Source organism: Coloeus monedula (assembly GCF_965178545.1).
Source record: "Coloeus monedula genome assembly, contig: HAP1_SCAFFOLD_73, whole genome shotgun sequence".
Classification (NCBI taxonomy): domain Eukaryota; kingdom Metazoa; phylum Chordata; class Aves; order Passeriformes; family Corvidae; genus Coloeus; species Coloeus monedula.
In genome coordinates this window covers 26,611-41,923 of record NW_028120821.1, presented here as the reverse complement: position 1 = coordinate 41,923, position 15,313 = coordinate 26,611, and the positions used below count along the sequence as shown (strand labels likewise).

Sequence of the window (15,313 nt, the reverse complement as noted above, 5' to 3'; positions counted from 1 at the left end):
ATTCAAATGCACAGGGAAGAAGCCTCTGGAAAGTCTTTGTGTTTCAAAAGAAAGGTAGATGTTCATGTAGAAATGCTAGGAGTAGTACTACAGTACTTTATAAGAAGCAGAATAACACCAGAAAAAGAATAAGAAAAAGCACCAATGAAAATATGGACAAAGAGGAAAAAGAGGCCAAGATTGTAAAGAGTTACATTCTGAAGGTTCTGGAGCAGAAAAGAGAGAGTTTATTGCTTCTGAGAAGCATCCTAGTCATAATTTTCCTCGCATGGCAGAAGGAAATAGAAAGATTTTAACTTGTGAAAAGTATCCAGTCCTCACTTTCCTCAGGGCATCCCTGAGCTCCTAGTTCCTCAGGCTGTAGATGAGGGAGTTCAGGGCTGGAGGCACCACCGAGTACAGAACTGACAGGGCCACATCCAGGGATGGGAGGAGATGGAGGGGGGCTTCAGGTGGGCAAACATAACAGTGCTGAGGAACAGAGAGAGCACGGCCAGGTGAGGGAGGCACGTGGAAAAGGCTTTGTGCCGGCCCTGCTCAGAGGGGATCCTCAGCACAGCCCTGAAGATCTGCACATAGGAGAAAACAATGAACACAAAACAGCCAAAGAGCAAACAGGCACTGACAGCGATGAGCCCAAGTTCCCTGAGGTGGCAGTGTGAGCAGGAGAGCTTGAGGATGTGTGGGATTTCACAGAAGAACTGGCCCAGGGCATTGCCCTGGCCCAGGGGCAGGGAAAATGTATTGGCCGTGTGCAGGAGAGCGTAGAGAAAGGCACTGGCCCAGGCAGCTGCTGCCATGTGGGCACAAGCTCTGCTGCCCAGGAGGGTCCCGTAGTGCAGGGCTTTGCAGATGGACACGTAGCGCTCGTAGCACATGATGGTGAGGAGGAAATCCTCTGCTGAGAGGAAGAAGAGAAAGAAAAACACCTGAGCAGCACATGCTGAGTAGGAGATGTGGCTGGTGCCCCAGAGGGAATTGTGCATGGCCTTGGGGACAGTGGTGCAGATGGAGCCCAGGTCGGTGAGGGCCAGGCTGAGCAGGAAGAAGAACATGGGGCTGTGCAGGTGCTGGCCGCAGGCTCCGGCGCTGATGATGAGGCCGCTGCCCAGGAGGGCAGCCAGGGAGATGCCCAGGAAGAGGCAGAAGTGCAGGAGCTGCAGCTGCCGCGTGTCTGCCAATGCCAGCAGGAGGAAGGGGCTGATGGAGCTGCTGTTGCACATTTTGAGCCTCTGGCCATGGAGTGCTGTTGAAGGAGGAGACAGTGAGGAGTCAGGGGAGACTTTGCTGAGCAATGTCCAAGCCCTTTCTCCTGGCCCTGCCCCCCAGTTTTCCTTTTCTCAGAGCCCTTCCCTCAGCCCCGTGCCTGGAGCTCTGCTGGGATCTGGCCCCGTTGCTGTGACGAGCAGGGGCTGTGCCCATGGACAGCGAGGAGTCAGCTCTGCTCTGCTTCAGCGGGGACATGGGAATGGGGACAGGGGCCGGTCCTGGGGCTGGACTCCATCAGCCCAAAGTGCTCCTGAGGCAGAGGAGCTGGGCAGCATCTCCTGTGCCAGGGCTAAGGAACGGTGACGGCCAAAGGCACTTTGAGAGGGTTTCCTGCTGTGCCCAGGGAGAGCAGAGAGAGCTGTGCAAGGCAAGAGCATTGGCTGTAACTCAGAGAAGGGTGAGGGGAGCTGCTCTGTTGCTCCATCTGTCCCCAGCTGCCCTTCCTGAGATCGAGGGCAGTCACTGTGTTCCCCTGAAAATCAGCCTGGCACAGCTGAGAGCAGAGGGACCCACAGCCGAGCAAAGTGGCTCAGCCTTTCTCAGAGTCTCAGCCCCACTGCTGGCCAAGGACACTCCCGGCCCCAGTGTCCCCTGGAAGGCAGCTCACAGCTGGGATGGCATCCCGAGGGCACAGCGAGGGTCCTGTCCATGGCCCTGCTGGAGGAGAGCCGGCTCATTGCCAGCCTCCCAGCCCGGCGTGCCCAGAGCTCCCGGGGCACAGGGAGCTGGGACACCCCATTGCTGTGCTCAGCCTGCACAGGAGGAGCCCCAGGGCTGGGCCTGAGCCTGCAGCTGGAGCTGCCATTCCCAGAGAGCCCCTGAGCAGCGCCAGGAGCAGCTGAGCAGGGCAAGGAGAGAGAGCCGGGCCCTGAGGAAAAGCCTTTCCCTGCGCAGCGCTGCCCAGCCCCTCCCGGGCAGCACCAGGGCAGGACAGTCGCCCTCAGGCCCCGGGCAGCAGGAACGGGCCCGCGGCCGCAGAGATGCCCTTCATCTCTGGTGCTGCTCTGCCGGCCCAGGAGGGCACCGAGGGCCCCGAGCCCCCGGGCTGAGGGCCCCGAGCCCCCGGGCTGAGGGCTGTGCTGGCTGCGAGGGGACACCGGGGCTGCGCTGCTCAGGGCGGTGTCTGCACTGCAGGGCAGGCCCGGCAGCTGCCACAGCTCCCCTCAGCAGGGCTGCCCTCAGCGCTGCCTCCCTCCCTCCCTGCCCACGGCTCCGCTGCTGGAGCTGTCCCAGCCGGGAGCTGCTCCTGCGGCCCGGGCTCCGTCCCTGCCGCTGCTGCCGGAGCCCAGCCCAGCCCCTGGGCCAGCCCTGCCCGGCAGCCGCTCGGGGCTGCGGGGATTAAAGAGCAGCTCCCCCGGGCCTGGGCACCATGGAAAGGTGATGCTGGCTGGATCTGGAGGCCGCGGAGGTGCAGGCACTTGCTGAGGCTCCCAGGAATCCTCAGTGGGATGGTTTAAGAGCCTCAGCCCCTGCTCCACCTGCACAGCTGAGTTTCCATTCCCACCAAGCTGAGCCTGGGAAAAGTGGGAGCACAAACTGAGGAAAGCAGAGACTCAAGCAGGAATCTCCTGCCCTGAATGTGCTCATGAAAATCCCCTCAGGAATGAGCTGGGCATGAGCTGGAGCTCTGAGCAGCCCTGGCCCCCACAGCAGCCTCTCCACAGCAGCAGGACCTGCCCTGCAGGAGTCACTCCTTGCAGCCACAGCTCCCCTGCACCGCCCATGGGGAGCTGCCAGGCAGGCTGAGAGCTGCCCCTGGCAGGTGGCAGATGCCCTGGCCTGGCAAAGAGCCCTCAGGGCTGCAGGAGCTGCTCTGCAGGACAGCCCTGGGCACCCCTGGCTGCTGCCCACCTTCACAGCCTGCAGCCGGCCCTGGCAGCAGGAGCCGTCCTGCCCTGTCCCTCTGACGGTGCCCAGGGCAGCCCCGCTCTGCAGCACATCCTCCCCCAAGGCAGGAACGGCAGCAGAGCCATCCTCACAGCCATGGCAGCCGTGCCATGGGCCAGCTCTAGAGGATCCCTGCAGCCAGAGACTCACTGTGTCCCACGCTGGGAAGGTTTCTCCAGGAATGAGTTCAGAGCTGCCCTCCCAGCTGCTTTAGCCAGCTCTCTGCTCACTCCTCCCAGGTACCTGCAGGCAGTGCCCTCAGCCCTGCTGGGCTGGCAGAGGAGCTGCTCCTCAGCAGAGCTGCCTCTTTGAAGCTCTCCTTGGTTGCCAGGAGCTTGAGAGTTCCCTCTGTGCCAGGAGCCCAGCCCAGCTCAGCAGCACAGCAGCAGCACAAGGATTTTAATGACCCTCTCGGGCCTTTGGTGTTGTTCACATCAGACTCAGTCCCTCAGAGTGTCTTCAAAAAACTTCCCAAGAACTCAAAGTCAGATTCGAAGTCCAAAGTTTCTTTAACTTTTAATGGGTCCCAGTGAGGGACACGACTCACGTGAAAGTGTCCCCAGGTTCCAGTGAGAGCAGAACTCTGGAGGCAGCGATGGCAGGGGGGGACAAGCAAGGGAAAGGTGTCTCTGGTGCTGAGCAAAGCTGGCTGTGTTCCATGAGTGCAAAGGGCCAAGGCCTGAGCCCCAGCCCCTGGCAAGGCAGATCCTGTCCCTCCCTCAGTGCTCAGGGCTCTTGCCGGGGCACTGGGATGTGGGGATGGGCAGTGCCCAGGGCAGCACCATGGGGTGGCCCCTGCCAGGCTGCTGGGCAGGGACAAGGAGGCCCTGAGGCCCCAGGGCTGCAGGGGTCACTTGTCCCCTCCTGGCCTCAGGGCCAGGGCCAGCAGCCGTGGCCAAAGGGCTGCACAAGTTGGCTCTGTCAGGGCCTTGCAGCTGCTGCCCATCCCTCTGCCCTCTGCAGCCCAGGCTGTCCCACGGTGTCCCTGCCCTGCGCCTCTGTCCCTGCAGGCTGTCCTCATCCCCCCGGCTGCCCCACCTGGCTGGCCCCTTCCTTTGCTGGCAGCGCTGCGTCCTGCCTGCCTCTGCCTGGGCACACAAAGCCTTGGGCTGCTCCAGACTCCTTCTGGGGGACGTGTTGCAGCCCAGCCCTGCCTGGGAGGGAAATTCCTTTCTCCTGGTGTCCACTCTGGGCCTCCCCAGCTGCCCTGTCACAAAGGCCCCTTGGTTCTTTGGGGCCAGCAGTGCCACAGTGGCCCCTTGGTTCCATGGAATGCCACAGGGTCACAATGGTCCCCTTGGTGCCACCAGCCCTGCAGGGTCACAACGGCCCCTGGGTTCCACGAGGCCATGCAGGGTCACAGTGGTCTCCAGAGGAAGGGCAGCACCGAGCCCCAGGGTTTCAGGGGCAGATGAGACACAGCCACCAGAGGCCAAGGCCAGCCACATCTGTCTGTCCTGGCAGGTTTGTCTGGGAGCAGCCCTTGGATATTGGGAATTTGGGAGGTGGAATCCCAATTTTGGCCATGGACACCTTGTTGAGAAGGATGGGTTTATTCCACATGAAAGAAAAGCACAAAGTCCAAGAGTTTGGAAAGAAGATGAGAGGTGGCCACCATGGGCGAGGGCAGCCAGACCTGTCTCTCATGGCAGCTTTTGTCTGGGAGCAATCCTTGGATAGACAGAATTTGGGAGGTAGAATCTCAGTTTTGGCCATGGGAGCCTGGATGGGAAGGACAGTTCTCTTCTTTAGGAAGGAAAGCACGGAGCCCCAGGAGCCCCAGGGCTCCTGAGGCAGCCCCTGCTGCCCCGGGAGGGAATTTGGGGAGGGGGCAGAGGGGGTGCGCAGCCCCCGCCGGGGGATGACCCCGGCCCAGCGCCCTTCGTTCAGCACCGAGCTGGGCTTGGGGCCGCAGGAGGAAGAGGCCGATGGGAAGCAGATCCTGCAGGGGGGACAGGGCTTGGGCTCAGGGCAAGGTCCTGCCCTGCACACCTGGCTCAGGTGTGAGCCTGCCCCGGGAAGGGAGCGGGACATTGCCATCCCCACGGATCAGGGCTGGGAGCAGCGCTGGGAGCACGGACATGGAAATCCTGGGAGCCACTGGGACCGCCCTGGGGGGTGAATGATCCCCCCCAGCACCTTTCCAGGCCGCCCTGCGAGCTGAGAAATGCTCGCTGGGCCTCGGCCTTGGCCAAGAGCCCCCGGGCTCAGCTGCTCTGAGCTCAGGCGCTGCCGGCTCCCGCAGCCCGCCCAGGGCCGCCCTGCCCGTGCCGGGGCTGTGCTGGAATTCTCTGCTGCTGCTGGGCCACTCGGGGGCTCTGGCCTAGCAGGAAAGGTGACCCTGAGCCAGGAGCTTTCCTTGGCCGCAGCAAAGCCTCGGCACGGAAAGACCTTCCCAGCGCTGGGCCCTGGGCCGGGAGGGATTGTGCCACCACAGCTGTCCCTCCATTTCTTCTGCCAGGCAGCTTTAGCACAGGAGAAGTGGAGAAGCCAGAGCTGCCTCTCAGCTTTCCGCAGTCCTGCAGAGGAATCCTGTGTGGGAAGCAGCCTGGGAACAGGGTTGAGGTGCCAGGGCAGGGGAATTGAGAGCCCTTTCCTCCGCCGTGGGCCCAGGCTCTGGCCCTTGCCCTTTGCAATGGCCCTGCAGCTGCCAGAGGGGCCTTTTTGGCTCAGCTGAGAGCAGTCCTGCTGCAAGGCTGTCCTCGAGCTGCTTGGGCTGCACATGTGCCCAGGGAATGCTCATTGCTTGCAGTCTCAGGCGCTGTAGGTGTGCAGGTGTAACTACTGCAGGAGGGAACAGCTCTGCTGGGGGCAGTTCTCTTTTTCTTGGTGGTTTTTCTGTTGAAGGAACGTTCCCTGCCAGCTGTGGGCAGAGCTGTGTAGCTGTATGTGCCACTTGTGTGTGGCACTGTGGCTCAGGAGGTGGCCAAGGGGAGCTTGGCCGAGGTGTGGGCAGAGGAATGGCCATCAGGCCAGGCTGGGGGGTCAGCGGCCGGTCAGTTGCGTTGCGTGGCCGCGGCTCTGGAGGCTTGTGTGGGAGCGTGTGCAGGGCTGGAAGGCTGGGGCTGCCGCCGCTGTGTCCCAGAGCCGGGAAGGCCGGGGCTGGCCCGGCCCTGGCCCGGCCCCGCCAGCTCTGGCAGCTGCCGGCGGGGACACAAAGGGCAGCTCCGAGCTGCGGCCGCTGCGCTGCGGCCGCACAAAGGCAGCGCCCGCAGAGCTCCAGGGCAAGGTCCTGGCCCTGGCTCGGGGCTGGGCCGGGGCCAGCGGCAGAAAATCAACTTGCAGCTTGGGCCCCGCAGCAGGGAGGAGCAGCAATTGCTGGCTGAGAGAGACTCTTGCCAAGGGCCTGCGGGGCCGGGCCCCAGGGAACGGCTTCCCGCTGCCCGAGGGCAGGCTGAGATGGGATGTGGGGCAGCAATGGTTCCCTGGCAGGGCGCTCAGGGCCTGGCCCAGGCTGGCCCCAGAAGCTGCGGCTGCCCCCGCATCCCTGCAAGTGTCCCAGGCCGGCTCGGCCATTGGGGCTTCCTGCCCAGGAGGGCTGGGCTGGGCTGGGCTGGGGCTGCTGAGGGCGGGATGGGCTCTGCCTGAGACAGCTGAAGGCTGCGCATGATGAGGCCGGGGGGACCCCGTTCCTCAGTGGGTTCTGGGGTATCCCACATTCCTGAAGGGATGTCAGGGTATGTCCCGTTCCTGAGGCAGTTTTGGGGTGCCCCCAGTGCTTCGGGAGGGGTTCTGAGAGGGGGGCTCTGGTACTTGGAAGGGGGACCTATTGTCAGGGATGTGGGGAGCCCATTTTGGGAAGGATGCTGCTGTTTCTGGCAATGTTGAGAGGTTCTGAATGGCCGGTGGGGCCCTGGCTCTCATTTTGGGACTTGAGGTGAGCCCATGGACACAGCAAGGCCTGAGGAGAGGTTCCAAGCTCCCATTTGGGATGGAGGGATTGAGCGGGTGCCTGCAATCAACTCAATGCCAGCCCCAATGTGTCGATGGCAGCCCCAAATGGCTCGATCCGTCAGCCCCAAGGCCCGGCTGTGGGGAGTCAGGAAGCACAGAAGGAGAATTGGTGTCCAGGAGGGGTGGGATGGGATGGGATGGGATGGGGTGGGATGGGGATGGGATGGGATGGGATGGGATGGGATGGGATGGGATGGGATGGGATGGGATGGGATGGGATGGGATGGGGGTGGCATCATTGGGGTGGGCTGAAGTTTGGGAGGGATGGGGTGGTTTGGGCACTTGGAGTGGGGCACTCCAGGGAGGAAAACCAGGAGCTGCTTTTGGGGAGACTCCTGCTGCTTTTTGACAATTTTGGGGCCTCTAGGTGGCTTCTGGGAAGTTGCAGTGAATTTGGGGAAGGTGCCGTAAACCCCCTGCAATTTGGGGGGCTGAGGTGAAGTCCCCACATTTTGGGTGGGTGAGAGGACCCCAGTTAGGAGGGAATCCTGCTGCTTTGCACCCCTTAAGTGGGGTGAGAATTGAGGAAGGAATTCGGAAGGAAGGAATTCGGAAGGAAGGAATTCGGAAGGAAGGAATTCGGAAGGAAGGAAGGAAGGAAGGAAGGAAGGAAGGAAGGAAGGAAGGAAGGAAGGAAGGAAGGAAGGAAGGAAGGAAGGAAGGAAGGAAGGAATTCGGAAGGAAGGAAGGAAGGAAGGAAGGAAGGAAGGAAGGAAGGAAGGAAGGAAGGAAGGAAGGAAGGAAGGAAGGAAGGAAGGAAGGAAGGAAGGAAGGAAGGAAGGAAGGAAGGAAAGTAAAATAGAAGAAAAAAAAGAAAGAAAAAAGAAATCAACAAGAAATAATAAAAAAGTAAAAAAAGAAAGAAAAAACATTAAAAATTAAGAAAGGAAGCAAGAAAAATATAATAAAAATGAAAGAAAGAAAAGAAGAAAGGAAGAAAATCAAAAGACAGATATAAAAAGAAAATGAAAGTGGTGAAAAAAGAAAAGAAAAAGAAAGAAAGCAAGACTAAATGACAGGAAACCAACAAGAAAAAATTATTAAAAAAGAATTAAAAATCATTAAAAAATGAAGCAAGAAAGCAAAAAATAATAAAAATGGAAGAAAGGAAGAAAGGAAGAAAGGAAGAAAGGAAGAAAGGAAGAAAGGAAGAAAGGAAGAAAGGAAGAAAAAGAAAGAAAGAAAGAAAGAAAGAAAGAAAGAAAGAAAGAAAGAAAGAAAGAAAGAAAGAAAGAAAGAAAGAAAGAAAGAAAGAAAGAAAGAAAGAAAGAAAGAAAGAAAGAAAGAAAGAAAGAAAGAAAGAAAGGAAGGAAGAGAAAGAAAAGAAAATTAACAAGAAAATGAAAAAAGTGAAGAAAAAAAGAAAAGAAGAAAGAAACAAAGAAATAAACAGAGAAAGCAAGAGTACATAACCTGAAGCCAACAGGAAAATAAAAGAAAAAGAAAAAAAAGAAGAAAGAAGCAAGGAAGAAAGAAAAAAAGAACAGAAAGACACAAGAAAAAAAACAAAAGAACAGAAAGAAAGCAAAAAGAGAAAGAGGAAAGACACAAAGTAATAAAAAAAATTTAAAAGAAAGAAAAAAAGATAGAAGAGTGAAGAATGAAGAAAGCAAGCTAAAAGAAATCAACACGAAAATTTAAAAAGCAAAGGAAAGTAATAGATAAAAGAAAGAAAGACTCAATAATGTGAGACCAGGAAGAATAATGAAAAAAAAAAAAAGAAATGAAGAAGAAAGCAGCAAGAAGCAATAAAAAAATCAAGAAAAATATTGAAAAATGAAGAAAGAAAGAAAAAAGCAAAAAGGTAATAAAAATGAAAGAAGGAAAGGAAGAAAAAAAGGAAGACTGAAAACATGAAACCAACAAGAAAATAAATGTTAAGAAAAGTCAAAAAAAAGAAGAAAGAACAAAACAAGGAAGAAAGAAAATGACAGAAAGACACGAGAAAAAATAAAAGTACAAGAGAACCAAAGAAAGAAAAAAAAGAAAGAAAGATGAAAAACAAAAAGCAACAAGAAAAAAAAAGAAAAAGAAAAAAGGTAAAAAAATGAAGGAAAGAAAAAAGAAGGAAAGAAAACAAAAAGAAATCAAGAAGAAAATTTAAAAAGTGAAGAAAAAAAGAAGAAAGGAAGACTAAGTAATGTGAAACAAAAAAACTTTAGAAAAAAGAGGAAAGAAGCAAAAAAGAAAGAGAAAAGGAAAAAAAGAAAGACACAAGAAAAAATAAAAGAAGAAAGAAGAAAGTAACAAAAAAGTAGGAAAAAGAAAGAAAAAAGAGGAAAGAATGAAGAAAGAAAGCAAGCTAAAAGAAATCCAGGAGAAAATGAAACCCTTGTGCCACTGCGGGACCTTGTGCAGCCAAGGAGAGCATTGTGAGAGTGCGGGGCCACGGAACCAAGGGACCATTGGGACCTTGTGGGGCCTCCTGGACTCAAGGGACCATTGCCACACTGTGGGGCCTCATGGAATGAAGGGTCCATGGTGCCACTGCAGAGCCAAGGACACCATGGTTACACTGCGGGGCCATGGAACCAAGGCACCATTGGGACACCCCGTGGCCTCATCCTCTGGAATTCCAACACATCTGAGGGATGGCAGCACCTGCAGGCAGCACAGAAGGATTCTGGGGAGAGCCTTTGATCCCTGCTCCAAAGGACATCAGAGAAAGAGCCCTGCTCAGATCAAGGCACCTTTTCCTTTTCCTTTTCCGTTTCCTTTTCCTTTCCCATTTCCTTTCCCTTTCCTGGTGTAAACTGTTGACCTGCCTGTAAGGTGCAGCAAAAGCTTTGCAGGGTTTGGTTCAAGGTCCCCAAGGTGGGAACAGGGAAGTGTTGGAGTCCCTTCTAAGAGAAGGCTTGGAGTCTTTGTGCCATGACTGCCTGGGATGCATGGAACAAGTGTGTTCTGGCAGACTCTGGGACCTCGAGAGCAATCCCATGCAGGAGCCAGCACTGGCCCTGCACCCTGGTGGGAGCAGCGTGGTGCGGATGGGAAACGGGCAGCTGGGTGTGCAGTGGGAACCTCGAGCCAGGTCCTAGAAGGCCAGGCTTTAGCTTTGAACAGAGCAGCACAAAAAGCAGAATGAATGACCTTGCCTAGAAATCCCTGAAGGACAAAGGGTGACCATATGGACTGATTTGAACTCTGGGTTTGCAATAATACACGCCCAGGGAGCCACATGGAAGGAAAGGGCACAGAGGTCTCCAGTGAGCACAAAAAGAAATCAGTCCCCTACTGCAGAGTGTGCCAAAGCCAAAAGAAGTGGCCCTGGTGCCCTTGTAAAGCCCATGGGTTTGGAGACTCCCCAGGTAATCCAGGGAATCCATTGGCTGACCAAACAGCTCAAGAGGGTGCTGCAAAAGCTCTCCTTGCACTAATACCTAGCAAAAACTGGAATGTTCTGCAACAACAACCAGATTCCAGTGATCAGGACAGGCAGTCAGCCCCAGCAGCAGCAGCAGCTACGGAAAATCCCAGCAGGTGATTGGTAACCCCGTGTGGGCAGGTAATTGTAGCTCCACAATTAATGTAGAACGGAACTAAAACATCAGGAACCACATGAGGAAATGGAGAATCTGGTGGCCAGTTTACAAAGGCATCTAGTAAGCACCAAAATGGCAAAAAATGATAGATCAGTTGTTGAGAAAGATGGGATTGGTTTTGAAGGAAGAAGGCTGCCTCCAGGGCTCGTTAAATGGGAATCACCAGGTGATTTTGGCCAACTGATTTTGCAGAAGTGCCCAGGCAGAAGGGGACTGACACATTTTGGCATTTGGTGGATCCTTTTTCTGGATGGCCAGAAGCTTTCCCATGTGGCACCAACAAGCCAAGGAAAGGCTCAGAAGTTTTGCAGAAATGAATATTTAATAGCCCTGGGACTAACTCTTGTAAGCCTTAAAAGGTGCATGGTTCTCAACAGATCATTGGGGCTGGACTCGCCTGTACATCCTTTCCAACCAGGAGATGCGGTGTGCACCAGAACCTGGAATTTTGGAACAATCCAGCCAAAGTGGAAGGGACCATCTCAAGTCCTCCTGGTAACCTACCCTGCACTCAAGGTAGAAGGAATCCAACTCGGGCTTCATCACATGTAGGTAAAACCAGCGAGCACACATTAAACACAGCAGAAACAAGACTGACTGACACCGTGGGGTTTGGGGTTTTACATAAATCCTATTGTTTTAGGTATTGAATCTGATTTTCTAAGGGGATACTATTTATTGGATCTGGATAAAGATGATCAATAATTGTGTATTTATAATAATAATAGAAACAATGTTCCTGACTTCTGGGAAGGGAAATGCGGTTTTCAAAGTCAGTTCAAGGTGTTGGCAGATGACAGAATGTAACCCCTGTAACAGCTTGTTTGCCAACACCAACCTCTGCAGAAAATCCAGTGCCATGGGGAGCTTCAGTCAACAATTTGACAAAAATCTGGGAACACGTGTGGGAAGGAAATAGCACCCAGGGCACCTGGACAGGGATGGAAGGAGAATATTCCTTCCCATGGACACATCAGAACAATACTGCTGAGAACTGTAACATTCCAAAGCGGATCTGGAAATTACATCAGGAAATATTGATCAGCTGACAGATTGCACTGATACCCCCTGGGGCTGTCAAATTCCAGCAGTCTGGAATGGCCCTCAGACAGGACACTGGGAATATTTGCAGCCAGTTCAGGGGTGGCTGGGCTGGGCAGGGAGCCCAGGCCTCCCACAGGACCCCTTAGAGGTGGGTATAAAATATCCAGATTTAACAAGGTCAAGGCCAAAGGATCCCAGGACCAAGGAAAAGTGGGATTGCCCTGGGACAGACACTTGAGCTGTTTGGAATGCTGAGGTCCAGCGGCTCCTGGCTGTGGCCCAGGCTCTGAGGCTGGGCTGTGTTTGTAGAAATGATTCTGCCTTTCTCAGGGACACGTGGGCTGAGCCAACAAACAAGGAGCCTTGGAGAGGCACAGAGTGTCAGCAGGACACGGTCAGATCCTTAGGAGCCCCAGGATGGGTGGGAAGGGATGGAATTTGGAGCACACGTTTGCCCTGGGAGAATCAGGAGCACCATGGACACTGGGGGTATGAACGTTCCGTCCCTCGTGCAAGGAGTCACCACCGGGAACCCGACTGTGGGGAAAGGTTAAAGGGGATGGAACTGGGAAACATCCCAGTGCGGGAACTCCAGTGGGATGGATTTTAGAATCCATCTCTGCTCCGCAAAGATCTGCCTTTAGGAACAGACCAGCCACACACCATTGGGCTCTGCAAATGGGAACTTCAGTGAATGCAGCTCCTTTGGGGTTTGCTGAAACAAAGGAACAATTGCCAGCCCCAGCTAAAATGACCTTCCAGAGCAGATTGGCTTTAGCCCCATTGCTGCTACATGGACAGGGAGTGTGTGGATTCTTGAACTGAAACAGCAACACTTGTTGTGTGCACATTCCAAATGTGATGCTGGATTGGATGATCAGGTAGAGAGGATAAAATCGGCTGCTGCATCCAGCAGGGAATTAAGGGGAGGGTTAGACTGTAATTGTTTGAATAAAATATTTAGAGGACTTGGATTTTCCCTGACTGATGGCTGGTGTCACTTTTGCAAAGTCTAACTGGGATCACAGCACTACTTGTGCTTAGGACACTTGCTTTGAGCTGTGTAAAGAACATGGCTGTGAAAGCAGCTGAGGAACTCGTGGGATGTGAGTAAAGGAGCAGAGTGAGGCTCACGAAGGCTTGAAGGGAAGAGAAGCTTCACAGCCCTCCAAGGGGGGGGAAATTTGCCAGATGAAAAACCGTTTGCACCTGGTGGGTTCATACAATGCTTCTTCTCCAAAAGCCACTGGCCATGGACCCGCCCAAGGCTGATTCTGTGGGCAGCAACCAGCCCAGGTGTGCCAACTTTCACCAGTTCACCGGGCAGTCAGGGCTGGCTTTGGGGTCAGCGACCACCAGGGACCCCCAAAGAGACCCCCAGGGCAGAAGAAGGGATATGCAAAGGGGTGGGGGAAATCTGCAATGATTTTGGGGCAATGATGATCGTGTGTGTGTTTCTGGTGGGACAATCTGGGAATGTGTCTGTGAAGCACAGTCTGCAAACAGGAACATTCCTGAACTCGGCACCCACGGCTTTGGGAGGGGCTCTCCCCTCGTGCATCCGGCCCAATAAAGAATGCTGCTGCTTCGTGCTGCGCTGGTGCTGAGGAGGTTTTGTTTCACTGAAGTTTTGGGAACACCTCTGTGCCTGTGTCACAGACCCACAGAGCAGCTGTGATGTCAGAAAGGGGCTGTGTGACATCACAGAGTTGGCTGTGACATCACAGGGTGGCTGTTTGACATCATAGAGTCTACTGTGACATCATGGAGCACCTTTCTGGCATCACAGAGTGGTGCTGTGGCATCACAGATTGGGCTATGACATCACAGGGCAGAGGTCAGATATCATCTAGCAGACTGACATCACAGAGCACTTGTGACATCACAAAGCAGGTTGTGACATCACAGGGTGCTGGTGTGACATCACAGAGTGGTCGTGTGACATCCCAGAACAGGCTGTGACGTCACAGGGTGGCTGTATGACATCATAGAGACAGCTGTGACATCACAGAGCAGCTGTGTGATATCACAGAGAGGACTGTGACATCACAGGTGGTGTGACATCACAGAGTGGCTATGACATCACAGGGTTGCTATGTGACATCATAGAGTGAGCTGTGACATCGCAGATAAGGCTGTGATATCACTGGGCAGTGGTCTGACATCATAGAGCAGACTGTGACATCACTGAGTTGTTGAGAATGTCCAACACCAAAGCTTCGAGCCAACAACAGCTCCTGGAGGGGATTCTGCCCCCTCTGCCTGTCCTGGGAGCCCAAGGGCAACGCCCCGGGCACAACAGCCCAGAGTGCTGGAGCACAGTGTCCCTGCGCCAGGCCGTGTTCCCTGGCTGTCCCCTGTCCCTCGGCTGTCCCCTGTCCCTCGGCTCTCTGGGGCCGGGGGTGGCAGCAGCCCTGGGGGAGAACAACCCTGAGCCCCGGCTGGGCCAGTTCCACCAGTTCCACCTGGGGTGGGGCCCAGGTCACTCCCAGCATGGGCCCTGGGGCTCCCAGTCACCCCCAGTATGATCCCAGTCACTTTCAGTTACACTCAGTATGATCCCAGTCACTCCCAGGATGATCCCACTATGATCCCACCATGGTCCCAGGTGTTCCCATTCACCCGTCTGTGCCCCCCAGATTTCTTCTGCAGCCCCCCCGTCAGAGTGGGGGGTGGGGGCCGAGTGCTGGTGCCCCCCTGCCTGCAGCAGATCCAGCGGTGAGGGGAGTTCAGGGGTCCCTCAGCATTTGGGGTCCCCTGGGATTTGGGGTGAACCCCCCGGGCCCCCCAGGATCTCCCTGAACACGCTGACGCTGCCCGTGCGCAGCGAGAAGGTTCATACCCGGCACGGGGTCCCCATCTCCATCACCGGCATCGCCCAGGTACCCCAAAACCTCCCGGGAATCCCCAACACCCTCCCGGGGAACCCCAACCTCTCCTGGGACCCCGAAAATATCCCCGGGACCCTCCAAAAACTCCCCAGGACCGCAAAGCCCCATACAGACCCCCCAAAACCCTCTCAGGACACCAAAATTCCCACGGGACCTCCCAACACCCCCCGGACCCTCTTGAGAAGGTTTATACCTGGCACGGGGTCCCCATCTCCATCACCGGCAGGGACCCCAAAACAGCCTTGGGACACCCAAATATTCCCCTTGTGATCGCCCAAACCCCCACTTTGAGACCCCTGAAAACTCCCCTCGGGAACCCCAAAAGACCCCGGGACGCCAAAAACCCCCGGGACCCACAAAACCCCCCAGGAGCCCCTCGCGAATGTTCAGACCCAGCACGGGGTCCCCATCGCCATCATCGGCACCACCCAGGTACCCCCAAACCCTGCCGGGACCCACAAACCCTCCCGGGACCCCCAAACCCTCCCAGGAGCCTCAAACCCTCCCGGGATCCCCAAACCCTGCCGGGACCCCCAACTCCCCCCGGGGCTCCGCTGCCGGAATCAACGGGAGTGGTGTTGCCCTTTTAACGGGAGTTACAGTGGGCACCGACTTTACCGGGGCATCTTAAAGCGCCGATGGTAGAGCGAACCCCAACATTTCACCCGGGGGGCACTCTCCCGTTTGCTGCACTCGGGGGAGCCCCGAACGGCGACGGCTCCTGGG

General features: G+C 55.2%; 1 pseudogene across 1 annotated transcript; it reads right to left on the bottom strand.

Annotated features, from left to right (window-relative positions):
* Positions 1–345: 345 nt before the first annotated feature.
* On the bottom strand, positions 346–1,223 carry LOC309585561 (olfactory receptor 14J1-like; annotated as a pseudogene). Its single transcript has one exon. The product of its transcript is annotated as an olfactory receptor 14J1-like (transcript).
* Positions 1,224–15,313: the final 14,090 nt, after the last annotated feature.